The sequence below is a fragment of the Corapipo altera genome, unplaced genomic scaffold (genome assembly GCF_003945725.1).
Source record: "Corapipo altera isolate COAL_440 unplaced genomic scaffold, ASM394572v1 53, whole genome shotgun sequence".
Classification (NCBI taxonomy): domain Eukaryota; kingdom Metazoa; phylum Chordata; class Aves; order Passeriformes; family Pipridae; genus Corapipo; species Corapipo altera.
In genome coordinates this window covers 2,962,456-2,977,894 of record NW_020884900.1, presented here as the reverse complement: position 1 = coordinate 2,977,894, position 15,439 = coordinate 2,962,456, and the positions used below count along the sequence as shown (strand labels likewise).

Genomic DNA, 15,439 nt, shown 5'->3' with positions numbered 1-15,439 from the left:
TACAGCTTTGTTTGACCTATTGAATCAAAATCCTTTGATTCTCACAGAACTGAGTATTTCTGAATTCCTTTTAGCACCTTTATCAAGTTGTCCTAAGTCCTGCATTTTGATCTTTCCCAAGAAGCTAAATTTTCTACCACACTTTGCTTCATCTCATTCTACTTTGCCAATACATTTCTATTAATGTGCTTCGTGGGTTCCAACAAAAGCCAGTATTTCTGAGGAGATATGCTAGAGCAATATAATGACAGAATATTATCTCCCTTCCCTGTAATACAATGCCTTCAGAAATGCAGCTCCAGTGTTTCCTGCTTGCCTGTTTGTTGCTGCCAGTATCACTTTACCAATTGATCAAATTTGCTGTTTACCCTCTCCTCGAGATCCTTCACCATGACTACTTTCACCTTCACAAAAAAAATGATATTTCACACTTTATTCCCCTCCTACATGGCCTTTTTTCCCTCCACACCTTGCTGCTACCACAAAAGATTTGGTATGCAACATGGTGTAGTCAGAACTGATTTTTAAAAGATTTGAAAAGTTTTTGGTAACTATGTTAAAGTGGAAACCTGTGGAAAGACAGTGTCCCAAGAGAAGAGAAGGATACCAGCCCAGAGTGTTTGCAAAGACTTGATTGTATGTTACTAAGTTCTCATTTTATCAGCTTTTCAGTTATTGTTTTTAAAGGCAGTCACTACACCGTGTAATACTTAACACTTCCATGGCACCTACCTTCCCAAGATAAGAAAATTTCTTTTTTAAGGTAAAGAACACCTAAGCACCTGGTGTTTTAACCATCTCCTGGTAACCATAGAGCTTAGGTTACCAGTTTTAAGAGACAAAATGTATCAACAGCAGCAACTGGATTAAAATGAAGAGCTCAGTTTCTAATACAGGTACTTGGAGAAGAAAAACAAGGCTGTCAAATACGTTGCCATTCAGTTTTCATCGTTCTTTTCCAACTATGGGCTGAAACCAGGAAAGTTTACAGCAAGCCTGTGACTACCGTAATTCTTGCCTTGTTGCAGGCAATCCTAAACGACTGTTTTCCCTTAGAAAGGGGGAAATAGCGAATGAAAAAAAACCCAAACAAACCCCAACAGACTCAAGAACAGCTACAGAGGCTGCGTGCAGGTCACCATCATCACCATCAGCTCTGGGCAGAGCAGGGGCTGAGCTTTGCCACGAGGTCACAGCACCGCTGACAGCGCTGGCTCCTGTCCGGACAGCCGGGGTTTGGCACAGCGCAGAGAGCGCTCAACGGGGCTTAGGAGAAGGATCCTGTGCTGTCAGCGTCATTTGGCCATCGCAGATTGCTCAGGGGATCACTGCACCACACTGATGCAGCGGTGCGCCCGTAGGCGCAAGATGACAAAGCAACCTCCCAAACGCCTCGCCCGCTCACTTCTGCCTTCCCAGCAAAGGCTCTCCGGGGCAACACATTCCACTGCGGAAACTCCGTGGTCGCGGCGCACCCACCTTGCCCACCTGCGGTGTCCCGAGTAACCAAGCGGTCCCTCCGGGCCGCCCCCCTCACCTCCGCCGCCGCCGCGTTGCGTGGGCCGGGGCCAGCGGGCGCGGGGCCCGCACCCACGGACATCGGCCGGGCAGCGGGGCCGAGGGGAGCGGAGCCCAGGGCAGCGCTGAGCCCGCCCGGCCCCGCGGGGAGGGCAGCGCCGCTGCCGCCGCGGAGGGGCTGGTAAAGCGCCCGGGGCACGGGCACGGCCCGAGGGCAGGGGCCGCTCCCCGGGGCCGCCGCGCGGGGGCGCCGCGCGGGCGGGGCGCGCTGAGGGGGATTTTCCGCCGCGGGCGGTAGCGCAGGGGCCGGTGAGCGAGAAAGGGCTGACCGAGGCGTGCAAATGGCCGCGTGTGAGCCGAGATCACCGCGGGGCCGCGGTGGCGGAGCGGGAAGGTGACAGAGAGCTGTGGGGAGCGGCAGCAGGTATCCCGGGGGGCGGGCGGCCCGCGCGCGAGCGCCCTCAGGGCAGGATGCGGGGGATGAAATGGCGGCGGGAGCGGGGGGGCCGCGGGAGGCGCTCGGGAGGGCGGCGCGGGGCGGCAGGAGGGGCTGCTGTCCTGCCCGAGCTCTGCACAAGCTCTCCAGCATGTGCTTGAGCGCAGCCTTCAGCCCCTTCGCCGAGCGAAATCGCTGATTGCCTCGTAAGAAAAGTGGAAGTGAGTTTGTTTACCCCCGCCGATTCACTGGTGTTGATAAGTGACGGTCTTTTTAACTGAGTGGAAAAGTTAAAACCACGTCCCGAGAGGAGACAAAGGGTTTGGAAGACAAAAAATGCAAAACGAGCAACGAGACTGCCCACCAGGATAGTGATACTGAGATAATTTAAGATGCTGAGCCTGGCGGTGCGTTCACATGGCTGCTGAGTGCTGTCAAGGACCAAGCATCCCTCTCCACATCCCTCTCCTCTATTCAGTAGTGCTGGGTGGTGGTTTGGGTTTCTTCTTTTTTATGTTATGCTTCCCGAAATATTCTCCAGGAATCCAGCTGTTTTCTCAGTGCAGTGAAGGAGCCGCTGCTTTATGAGTTTGTTAACAATAAAAAAGGAAAAGACCGTTCCCAAGCGTCGAAAGGAAAGATGTTCCCGAGCGTCAGAGCGCTGGAAACGCGGGCGGTGCCCCGTCTGAGCCCCCCGGGATTTGCCCAGGAGCGAAAATTCCCCGGGCTGGGAAGCTCCCGTCCCAGTGGCACCGCGCTGGGCTCCGCCAGGAATCCCGGCTGTGCCGGGGTCGGGGTTCGCTCGCCGGGCGCTGCCCCCCGTCAGCACCAGGGACAGGGCGGGATCCGCGCCCCGGGAGCTGCGCGGAACCGGGTCCGCCACAGCTTCAGAGTCCGAAAGCTCCTCCCCGGTCGTGTGCGGGAATAAATCCAACAACGGCGTCGCTGAAAAAACGCAGCTCCAGCCTACTCAAAAGAATTCAAGTTTAGTGCTTCTTGTAGTATGGAACCTAAAGTCTCTTTACTCTTGAAGTACTGACTGTGCTACGTACTAAGTGGGCTCTTTTGGTCCAACACACAAACCAGGCCAGGAAAACATAATCTAAATGATTTCTGTATTTATATTTGGCCAAAGTTCATATTCATACAGATTGTAACAATGATAGTTGCAAAAATATTCCATTGACAAGTTGTCTTACATCCCCAAAGGAAACATTTTGCATCTTGTCAAATGCCCGAATACATTGCTTTCCATGGAGCATGAAGTTACCAATAATTACCACAAAACAATGCAGTTTATGTGAAGGCAACATGCAAATAGAGCAGATCAGTTTTACCAGAGATTATAAAAGCAAAATCCTTGCAGCTTATACTCTCTCCCTCACCACTCCTACAAAACATGACAAAACAGAAATAATGGGATGGTTGCTGTGGAAGGAAGAAAAGCATCCCACAGAGTAGTGCACAGTCAGTTTTATAGATCACTTACTTTTCAACAGTGTAGTAGATATCACCTTTCCCAAAATTTGTTCATAGCTAAAATTATACATCTCATTAGGGGAAAAAGTGATTCTGCTGACAGCAGTATATTCACTTTTTCTTTTAATAAAGAAAGCAATTAGAAAATTGATTTTAAAATAGGTGTTTGAAGCTACTGACACCTCAAACCATGGAAATACTGAAGTATTGTTTTTAGGATTGCTTCTTATTACAGTTGTCAGAACTATGAACCATTGCCTCTTAGATTAGTCTTGAGGCAGCAGTGAAACCATTTGGAAAAATATAGGAAATTTACTCAGAGCAATTTATTTAAACTTTATGTGTCTTTTTTCACAAATAATGATACTAACTAACTCTGATGATAATAGATATTTCTATATCTACCAATTAATGAATATAGTGGATATTTGCAGGGAGTATCCAAGGTGCTTTTTAAGTAAGTCATTATTTGATCCTGAAGTTGGTATAACAAAAGACCTAGATATCTTCTCCTCTTCTGGCTGAAAGCTTCAGAACTTCAAGAAATATTTAATTTATAAGCTATGAATAATGCTTTAACTGTGATGTACACATCCCTGCTTCACAAGCTCATACGCTTTTTGCATCAAGGCTATTTGATTCTCTTTAGAAAGATTAGTTAGAATAAAATAAGGGCAGAATATGATTTGACTTTCTGTGGTACATGTCTAGGCACCTCTTCTGTGTGCTCTGTAATAATTTCATCATATACTGCATGTGCATTTAAACCCCTCCTCAGACACTCAGTAGGGTGTTTAAGGGCTGGGAGTTTTGGTTGTCAGGGTTTTTTTGCAGTGGGATATGAGTTAACAAATATAAGGATGAAAAAACATGCTTTCTTATCCTTGAAGTCAGCTGTATCTCTTTGTAATTCTTTGAATTTCTCACTGACTCTTCTGTTTCTGAGAAGCCCTCTTTGAATAACAAAAGCTGCAAAATGACCACAAGCAACCTGTAAAGTAGCAGACGTGATGACTTAGGCTGGAAACCATAATCCAGATGGTGGGAAGTTATGCTTATTTTGTGATGATCTATTAGATTATTCCATTCTACATGTGAGAGAAAAAAATCATATTTAAGGGCTTATACCTGAACCTTTCCAAGGCCTTCAACAACCTGATTTTCTGCTCCCCAGTAAATGCATCAGCAAGGATGACTGGAAATTGGCCCATAATCCTGTTCTGATAAGTCGCGGATCAGTTTTTGGGTTTTTTTGGTTGGTTGGTTGGGTTTTTTTGTTTTGTTTTGTTTTTGATTTGTTTTTGTTTTTGTTTGGAACAGGATGAAACACGTGAGCAGGTGTGTTGCTCATTAAAGTCACTGTCACTCAGGGCAAGGGAATTTGAAAAGATGAGAGCTCTACCTGCTCAGCACTCTCTAAAAGAACCTTCAAACTCATTCCCAGAAACCTGTGCCTGTCTTTTGGAGGGACAAAATTCTCTGTCCTATTTTTCTAGAAAGCACTAGTGACAGTATTAAACTCATATTTTAAATAATGTTTCAGAAGTGCGTTGCTTACCTACCAATAGCCTTGGAATAGTTCAGTGAAGCACCTTCAGGATCACCTCTTAGTGTGAAAAGCTGAAGACTGAGAGTACACCAGCCAGGCCATCCTGTGCAAACAATCCTATTTGCTCTCTGGAAAAGTAGCTTACTAATAGATTTAGCTGTCCATTTTCCTCAGTGACTTGGGGTGATTTGCTTTTGACCCATGAGTTTCACTCCAGCCTGGGCAATTTCCTTTTCTGGGAAATTTAGGCAGTTCTGTCAAGGGCAAATTCTGGGGTTTCTGCAAGTCTTTCTCCCAGTCTTTTGTCCTTTCTTGTAATCACTATCTGATCTCCCCAGATGTTTCATTAGCTGTTCAGCTTCAGATCAGTCACAGAAACATTGTTTTCCTTGTAAATAGGCCCTTAATTTTTCATAAATTTCTGCATTATGGTTTCATTAGGCATATGAGGTATTTTAATAAACTGTCTGCACAGTTTATTTGCAGTAACTTTAAACTGAAGGAACAACCACCGTGGATGGAAACTTAAAAGAATGATTGGTACCCAACAAGTTTGGCCTCCTTGGCTACCTAAGGGTTCCTCACCAATGATGGCGTGAGGAAAGTTAGCATGGAAAGTACATCACTGCAGCACAAAGTCTGGATGTACTTTCTCCTGGGATAATGCTTTTGGCAGCTGATCTCATTCCCTGCCCAGCTGAAGGGGCTGCAGTTCCAAGCTCAGAAATAAGCTGGTGATGAGTGTGGCTTTCTGAGTAACGAGTAACCGGTAACGAGACACTGCCTTCGGTTTGGAGGGGCTGTGCAGGTGTTACTTCTCTGTGGTGAGCTGATGTGACTGTTCAGACAGAACTGCTGACATTTAGAGGAGAGCAGATCTGGGCTGCATTTGCACTGTCATTTACCCAAACTGTGACAGCTCCAGTAAATGAGGCCGTTCCATTTGTGGTTGCTTATTGCCCAGCAGTTCTGATTTTCACAGGCCTTTACACGTGCTGTGTAAGGGGGCAGGAGATGAAGGGGCCTGTTCCTTCTGTCACTGGCAAATGAGTGGGCTGTTTGCAAAACAACTCACAATTTTCCCTTATGACAAAAGACTGGAAGGAATTTCTTTAAAATTAGGACTATAGGCATGTCCAATTAACAGTCTGATTCCCATGGGTTTCTGTTTTGGCATTGGCAAAAAAGCTGCCAAAGGAATCTAATACTTTGGATCTCCAAAATTATTTTATTTTGCAGAAATTTTCGAGAAAATTTTAGGAAAATGTAGCAAGCACAGCTCAGACGAGAATCATATTTTTAGAGTGAATCTACTTTAGTAATTTTACTCTTATAAGATATTCATTGTTCCCATTTTCAGTTTTAGTAGTTTTGCAGAGTTCCTAAATTTGCCCACAAACAAGAGCAAACAAACATGCAAACAAAACAGTCAAAAGGTCAACATACAGTTCAATAAAACATTGTGGATTGCAACTCTAGAGTGTTGCTCAAACATTAAAGAGAAGGCTGTCCACGTGGCAACCTCCTTGGACTGATTTTGTCATTACCCTGGGCTATATTATTACCATAACATTCCTAGGACAGGGGGAAAACAGTTATGGCAGGAGGTAATTCAAGATGGACTGTCAACAGGATGAACCCCAGCAATGCTGCTTGACTTATAACCCTCATTGCTTTCGTGCTTGGGGCCAGCCCAGCCTCAAAGTGCACTGATTTTATACGGAAAAAAGCTGAAATTCTCCTAAAGTTTAATATTTTAACTTAGTTTGTCTAAATAAATGTTGGCCTCTTAATTTTGCCTCACTGTTCAACTGTAGATATCCAGTTTTAAATGCATGCTATTTATATCAAGGGAAAGGTGAATCTTTTCCCACCTATTTCCCTGGATATCTCTCTGCATCTCTCAGTTGAAGGCTGACTAATCCATTATTGCATCTTTCTTATAACAGCACTGCTAATTTTCTATTTGAGTGTGGAAAAAAGGTTACAGGTTGCAGCCCTGATGCAAAACTTTCCTAATCTGGCCTTGCAGCACTCCAAGAGTAAATGATGTGCCCTTTTACAGATAAACTTGAGCACTGCACTAAACTGAATTGCCAGGTCCCAGAGAGAGTTAATGCCATACTCTCACTCACAGCTGACTGTCTGATACTTACCCCAAGCAGTGTCTGCTGAGTGTCAGTCTGGTTCACTTTGATTACTTGGTGCCTTGATCTGATGATTTGTTCAGTTGAGCTATTGATTTATTGAAACAGTTTCAAATGTGACATCTGAAGACCAGGATAAACTTTGCTGAGAATACTGTGACCCAGTTGGCTCTTCCAAATAAAGGCTTAACTCAAGCACCACTTTTCCTTGAGCACTAAAATAGTGTGTGAGCATTAAAATACACATTCCCAGAACCTTTTAAAAGAGGTATTTACAAAGGGATATGTTATTAGATTATCCAATGAACCAGAATTATCAAATCTTTTGCTGTGTTGCTGATAAATTCACTGCATCAAAGCAGTAAAGGAGGAGCAAAATGACCCGCAGTTTTCTGAGAATTTTTCATTTTACTGTAAATAGAACATGTGAACTGCCTCAGTGGCATTTTTCACAGTGGCCTACAAGTAATGTTTTGGCCCCTTTGTAGTTGCAGGTAAAGATAATTATTTTAAAATTAACTTAGCAGCTGCTGAAGAATGACTGCTGGTATATGGGTTTTTTTTCAAAGGGTTGCATTTGCAATTCAGACTGTCTGTTCAAGCATAAAGCAAATTTGTTTAACACCACCACCTCAATAGATAACTGGAGTAAACTATTGTTGTAGCAGTATGTATGTTAAAAGGGAAATAGAACAAAGTGGACTGAAACCTAGCACAACAATTTTCATTTAGTACATTTATGCTTTCCTTTTGCCCTGCCAGTTACAGAAATCCACACAAGAGAAAATGTGCAAAAGCAAACATTTTCTACTTAAGGTAGGAGACTGTAGCCAAATCCTCCAACAAAATACAGTGTCAGAACTGTTTCAGGTGAGGTCTTGGCTATTTAATAATGATTTAAGGTCATCTTAGTTTCCATTCACACATTTCCCCATTCCTTTCTTAGTGGTTTTGGTTGTGCTGACAATAACAGAGGAACTGAACTCCAAGCAAGAAGGGCAGGGTGAGGGAATGTGCTGGCTGACAGCCTGATTCTCCCAAGAGGTGATTTTTGTCCTGTTTGAAAGGTGTGAAGGAGGATTGTTCCTCGGTTGAGAGGAAGGAAAACCAAGAATGTCTTGATGGTCAGGTGTGAAATGTACAACTCATGAGATGGGAACCCTCAGCTCTGTCCTTGTACAATGTTTTCATGTAGGAAGCAGAATGAAGGACTAGTAGAGAAAGGCACATCATGTCAAAAAAATGTTCTTGACCACCTCTGTTCAATCACAGCAAGTAAAATGAATTAATTTAATGTGTAGCTTTATTGGCAACTTCAGTAATAAAAAGTTTGTTTAGGGTCAGCCAAGCTTTTCAACTGAGTTTCAGTGACCTAGAGAAGGACAAGTAGGATAGAAATTCAGGATACTATTATATAAGTAACCTGTTTCAATTGCCCCATTGTTTAAAGTAGTGCACGACTTAACAAGAACAGAGCTCCCAGACAAGTCAACAAGAATGTCTTCTTCTTTATTCCATTTATCATATTTTGTTACTCAGCCCTTTCCTTTACATGCTGGATATCAGCTGTAGAGGAAACAGAATAAAAGTTCCAGTGATGAGCTTTTTTCTTTTTTCTTTTTATGAACTCTTTCAAACTGAGATCAAAAAAACTAGTAACAGTCAAATTATACTGAAGTCAAATAATTCTGCTGGAACCAAGCCACTGGCTCTGGGAAGGAGGAAGCATAGAAAGACAAGTGCTTACAAGTTAGTCACATGTTGAAATAGAAACATTATAGGGTCTTCTTGACTTGTCAAATGAACCAAGATTTTGAGTGTAGTGTGGTGTAATTTGCACTGTAAATGTTAGTAGTTGGGCGTGTTGCATTAGTCCTTAGGCTGGGACTTCCAAAGAGTTTCAGTGGCTGAAGTTCAACTGCATCTCCTTTGCACTAGAAGAATCCTTTTTCAAATCTCTGTCTCCAATCCTGAGAGCTACAAAACTGGAGAAGGAATACTAATATTGTGAAAATCTTAAGCAAGTAGTCACAAAGACACAAAGTGCTTATTAGAGGGTGTTGCTTTATTGCCATGGGCCCTTTTGTTTTGTTTTGTTTTGTTTTATCATTTTTAACTGACTAAATTCAGAACTGATTTAAGATTCCCATGAAGCGGTTTAACTGCCATGATTTTCTGTTCAGAGAATTCTCCTTGAATAGTGAATGAGAAATTACATCTCTCTGAAACCCGGATTCCACCAGGATCCCCTTTGTGTGGCTGAGTCCTTGTGCTGTAGGTTCTTGCTGGTATCATGCCATTCCTACCTGTATGGCTGTTCTGGTAAAACATTTGGCCTTGGCCATAATTTGACTAAAGAAATGCCCTGATCTTATCGAAACCCAAATTCCTAGGTTTCCCAGAAATGGCTTCCAGTGATGGTGGACAGTCAGCTGTATTATTTTGAAAATTCCTGCAGTAATTTTATTTTTAAAAGCTGGAATTCAGGCAGCTCACGCTACTGCCGTGTCTGTGAACTGCTTTAATAAGCAATTGCCTTTGTGCTGTGACCCTGTAAAAATGGAGCAGGTTCAGCTGTGATGGGGACTCTCTGTTTCAGGAAACATCACAATGAAGGGAAGCTGCAAAGTACAGCTCAGTAACAGGTACTGTGGCCTCCTTAGCCCTGCAATCACTGTGGTCTGGCTCCTGCACATGAGAAAAAGTCAAGGATGGTTGAGTCAGTGAAAGGAGCAAGGAGAAATCTAACACAAGGTGGTAGCTCTGAGTTCCTTTTCTGGTAGTGGCCCACAATGGGAAAGAGAAGAGGCCTGTTTCATATGAAGTTACTATGTTTTCCAGCATTTTAGGATTCCCCAGTTTGTTTGGGGTCACTTTATTTTGATGCAGTGCTAATGGGTATCCTGAATTGTGTTTTCTTATTTGCTTCCTTTGCCTTTGGGCATATTCTGCCATGGCAATTTGGAGTAAAGCAATAATTAAAGTGAGTGTGATTTATTGCAATGAAGTTTACATCATATTTTTACATGTTTTTAATTCCTATAGGTGAAATAAATGGTATCTACAGTGCCCAAAGAGAGCAGCTTTTACTGTGTGAAATTTATTTCTCATCTAACTGAACATAATGATCCCAAATCTGAAAGACTGGTGTGGCTTTTTCTTTTTCAAATGAATGATTTTCAAAAGGAATCTTTGCAGTAAATGTGATGAACCACCGAGCTACCTGATCCTTCTGCCTCGGCTCTGTCCTTCATCAGATTAAGTTCTCTTCTTACTTCAGCAAGCAACAGCAGCAGAAAGTGAGTTTTAAGAAGTGCATCTGGAAAATAACACTTCGAATAAGATGTATCAATACACATTAAGGGTTCTGCCATGTGCTTCTGTTACTCAGAGACTTGAGCTGAGGACAGCAGCATCAAAAGTGTTCATATTTTAAAATCACAGTTGGAGGGTTATTATAAACCCAGACTCCATCTGTTTACCTGTTAAGGTGGGATCATACATCGTTTTTTTTTAAAGCCAGGAGGGGGCTGTGTTTAATTAATGCTGGTTTTGGCACCTGGGGGCATTGGGGACTGCTTGGAAAGGGGTACTAGAATAGTGAACTAGTGAAAACTAGAAGAAGATGGTGATACTGAAAGCAGAGCTGTCTCTGGGATGAATGTCAAGGAATGCTTGACTGCAGGACCTGTCTGATAGAAGGGAGCTGAGTCCTGGGCACTCAAGAGATCAGAGTTTCAAAGAGCAGTGGGGTGAGAAGCAGCTATTCCACAGCAGTCCCCCTTACCCAGGAGAGAGGGAGTGCAGGCCTTCCCTCTGGCCCTGTGGATGAACTGGTGAAGAGTTGACTGGTCACTTATGGGAAGCAGGGAAAATGAGAAGAATCTGAAACTTGGAAAATCTACTAATGTACAGTTCCATGGAGTTAGCAGCAAATACTAGTCTGGAAAAATATTTTTAAAATTCAGTAACTTTTAGTACTGACCTAACATACTCTTAACTCCTCCATTTCACTTGTGTGTCCTAAGGGGGCTGTGTAAACATTTATGCACGTGATTAACTTCATGCATCTGAAAAACTTCATGAGAAGCAGTTATACCAATCCAAAGGGTGAATCTGGGTATCTGTAATAGATTTTTGAAGTACTGGGGCTTTTGAAGGAAATGCTGTTACATTAGAGGTACAGTCACTTTCTCTGTATCCCTTTGGGCATGGCACTGTGTGGAAGGGTATGGATTTTCCTTTCTATTTTTCCAGTCAGTGGAAAACATTATGGCAGTTGTAAGTATGCCCCTAAGTGTCCCACAACTAATTCAGGAAATGTCCTTTATGAAACCTTACATTGGAGACCTCGAGCTATACAATGATGTAGTCTCAGATTTTTGGGTCTGTTTCCAAACCATCTTCTTTTCCTGAAAGGCATAAAAAATATCTTTGGTACTAAATCTACATAGATACTGCTGTTTGTGTAAGTTTAAAAATAGTAATTAAAAAAAGGAAACATAAGAGTAGGGAGGAAACATTCACTGTAAGAATCCCTTTCCATTCTTCTCAGCCTACTATTTATCCCCAGTTTCTGGTGAATGTTAGCCTTGAGAGCAAATTTCATTGCCAGAAGTGTTTGTAGGCAATATGTGAAGCAAACACCATGAGTCCAGCTTTGTAGTCTAGTAAGAGATTCTGACATCTCTATACATAGTGAGGTGAGCATTTTCCTGCACTGACGTGACTCTTGCAGCATTTGCTTTGCTCTTGAGCCAGGTACAAAGAATTCCTGTGCTGTGCCTCCAGCAGAGCCCTGCTGCTGCCAGAACTGCTGTAACTAAACAAAGTATTTTCCTACAGAAGAGAAAAAAATCTTCTTATTACTGTTTGTGGTTTGTATCAGACTGTTAAGGCTGGATTTGCTGTGAAGAAACTTTTCTGGCTTTATTAAGCTTACACTGATGTTCTACTCAGTCTGTTGTCCATAGAAGGGAAGTAAATAGAACAGCTTATAAATTTTGACATCTGTGAAGTTTGCATAAGATTGAAAATGAGTATTTAGGTTATAAATTCAATGGGGTAAGGGAGGTACAGGAATCAGTTAGTGTACAGGATTGTGGCCTGTGTCTAGGGTTACTAGGAATGGCACTATTAATAATTTATTTATTTGTTTTAAAACTGCTTTTATATAAACCTATTTATAGCATAAGACTCCTCACATTCCTATGACACTAACAACTGCAAGGCTACAAGCACAAGTGTTTGAACTGAGATACCTGCTGCTCAGCCACCGAAATACCATTGTCTGACACAAACACTGCCTTGCAGATAAGGGTCCCACCCAACAAAGCCCTGTGGAAGGAGCAGTTTCAGCAGCAGAGACAGACAGTTACCCTGTCAGAGCTACTGAGGGATCAGAGGATGGGGGCCACATTGCAGCACCTCTTGGAACAGCCTAAGTGAAAAATGGCAGCAGCCAAACTGAGGAAAACAGGCACACGTGGGAATGGGGACTTACCCATGTTATGCCCTGGAGCTGTAGAAACACCGAAAAAGCTTTGAATCATTGGAGGTGTCTTTGGTTATTTCTGAATGTCAGGCTTGCTGTTGGTTTTGCATATGAAGTGAAAAAAAATGCTCTTTGCTATTCTATCTTACCTGGGAATGTGTGAAATGCCAATACTCAATGTCACGTGCTATGATGACACTTTTTAGTTCAGTGGTGGATGTAAAAAAGTTTCCAAAAGTATGGAAAGGGAGGCTGTAAGCTGCAAAAAATAGGGACTAAGATCCCTGCTTGTATGTGGAAGTTGGAAAGACTGGCAACTTGTGGCTGCTGCCTTACGCAGTCCTTCCTTCAGTCCTGACTTGGAGCAGCCTTTTATTACACTGGCTCTTGGCACCTTCTTTGCAGGTCCAGCAGTAGTGAGCAGTAGCTCAGCAGTTTTGCAGAATTGCTCGAATGATCAGACCAAACATTTTCACTTGTGACCCAAGCAGGAGTTTGTGCCCCCGTGGAGGGGCAGAGCGTGTCTGTCAGCTCGCAGCACTGCCTTTGCCAGCAGCCTGCCCCGGGAACAGCTGCTCCGGTACAAAAGGCCAAAGGGAAGCGCCTCGGTTTTGCCCTACTCCTGTCACACCTCCAAGTCACTGGGACACATCCAAGTGCATGGTAAACTACAGGCAGTCTCTCCACTGCAGAACAGGTTGTACAGTTGACTTTAACTGAAACGTGAATCATCTCGGTCCGAAATTATTTTAATCCAATCAGTCATCTGTGTTACAGGGTGTAAAGAGACAGCAAAGCGAAGAGAGTGGCTGCTGCCAAGCAGAGGATACAGGACACAAATAAAACTGCTAAGATGAGGTGAAATATGAACTAATAATGATTTATTCCAAATGCCACAGGGGTTACAGTGTGAACCACTTGTAGAGATATTCAGGTGAGATGAATTTTGTAGGCTTTCCCCAAAATTACTTTTATAGTCTCAGCAGAGTGAAGGGAAGGCAAAACTGTTAGTTACACAGGGAGTACACACAGGGGTTTTGAAGTGCTCACAAACAAATTCTCCCTAATTAATATATGCTTTACAAGTCTCTTGTAAGTAGATGAGCATGAACAGCTGTAGTTCTTTTTATAGATACAAACTAATCTCTAATACATGTTGGAGTTGAAGGATATAGAGAACAACATGCTGTGGATTCGTAAAGCTTTTCTAGCCATGGAAGTATTCTTTTTATGCCCTCTAAAAGTGGAAGGGAATGCAGAAGTGTGCAGAGTGTAGTCTTCAAGAATACTGCTTGGAACAAAATCATGACAGGAGCAAAGGATCTAGCTATTAATGACACATACCATGCACTCCTTGTTAACACATGAAACAGCATGTGTGAGCTTTGACCTATTTTTCTTGACAGGTTCAGTCTTTTGTGACCCATATGAAATAGGCAGCACTTACTAATGTTTCTTCCCATTTTTCACTAGTGTCAAAGGCCTTCATGACAAAGGAAGAATTATATGCTTCATGTTTTTAAACAATTTTAAAAACCTAAGCAATAAGTCATAATAGAATTCCTTAGACTTGATGAATATCTTTGAACATACTTCCTGTTTGAAGATGTTTTCTCCCTTCTTTCTCCTTTTTACTGGCTTTATATATTATCAGTTTAATATTGTCCTCTGCAGGGAGACAATATCCGGCTGTGGTGGCTGAAGGGAGGAACTGTAATAGCTCCTTTCCATCTCTAATGCCTATGACTTTATTTACATAAAAACATTATTTGAACAGTGTGTTTCTTTTGGTAGTTTATTACCAGCCTGAACAGCCCACTTTTTCATGATCTAACATTCATCTGCTGCAGAAGCCATCATCAGCTTTATTTTTAGTTTTAATCACCTTTCTTTTAATAAACCTTGATTTGAAGTAAGTTTCCAAAAGTGTGCTTCAAAACAATGCCCCAAGTCTTCTGGAACCCACTGATTTATGTTTTCCCCCCCCCTCAAAATAATAAGCTGGTTACATTTTTATTGATTTTATAGCTTTTTCTGATCTGACATAGGGAAGAACTAATTTACTTAGGACAAAATACCTTGCTGGGTTCCCTCTATTATTGCAACCAATGGGAGAACTGCTGGAGGGCCTGTAGGGAAGAACTGTTTCAATAGCTCTGTACCCTGTTCTTTTGGGCTCAGAAGGTCTATTTCCCCCCTTTGGTTTATCTATTCCTCATAATTCTTGTGATGTAGACTGCTATGATTTGCAAATTAAATTTGTCCATTTATTCTTATGCACTAGAAGAAACACTAGGGGAAAGCTGAAAATCACTATTTGATAAAACTCTTTTCCTTTCCTTTCAAGGGAAATAAATACAATCTCATAGATTCAGTCACTGTGGGAAAAAACCCTCACCTATATGAATGCTGCTGTTTAGAGAAGGGAAAAATGGAAATGCCAAAGTGGGGATGGTGTGGATTCCACACATCTCTAGAACAGCTGTTTTTGGGGAACTAACCCTTCTCCTCCCAAGATTTACTTCAGATAAGCACATCTAAATGTAAACCACTTTGAAGTATCAGAAGGCAAATATCAGAACCTCTGGGGAGATTGGCTAAGACTGGGTTAAACTGGTCTCTTAAGACACTGTTGGAAAAAGAAGCCACTGTTGGAAAAAGATGGAAAGGATCATTGCTTTGTCCTCAAGTGTTATCCCTTTATCTTTCCCCAGAGTCTCAGAAATTAAAATAAGGATCTAAGACTTTAAATTACCACTCAAGTGCATTGTCTTTCCATTAGATTGTAGAAGAAAATGGGGTAAAACATGTCATTA

At 42.4% G+C, this 15,439-nt stretch overlaps 1 protein-coding gene across 1 annotated transcript in view; it reads right to left on the bottom strand.

The window, feature by feature from the left end:
- LDB3 (LIM domain binding 3) overlaps nucleotides 1-1,582 on the bottom strand; it is a 121,863-nt gene extending 120,281 nt beyond the window's left edge. Inside the window, exon 1 of the mRNA XM_027649396.1 lies at nucleotides 1,480-1,582. The gene's annotated coding sequence lies outside the window, so the exon portion shown is untranslated. The remainder of the gene's footprint in view (nucleotides 1-1,479) is intronic.
- Between the last annotated feature and the right edge of the window lie 13,857 nt (nucleotides 1,583-15,439).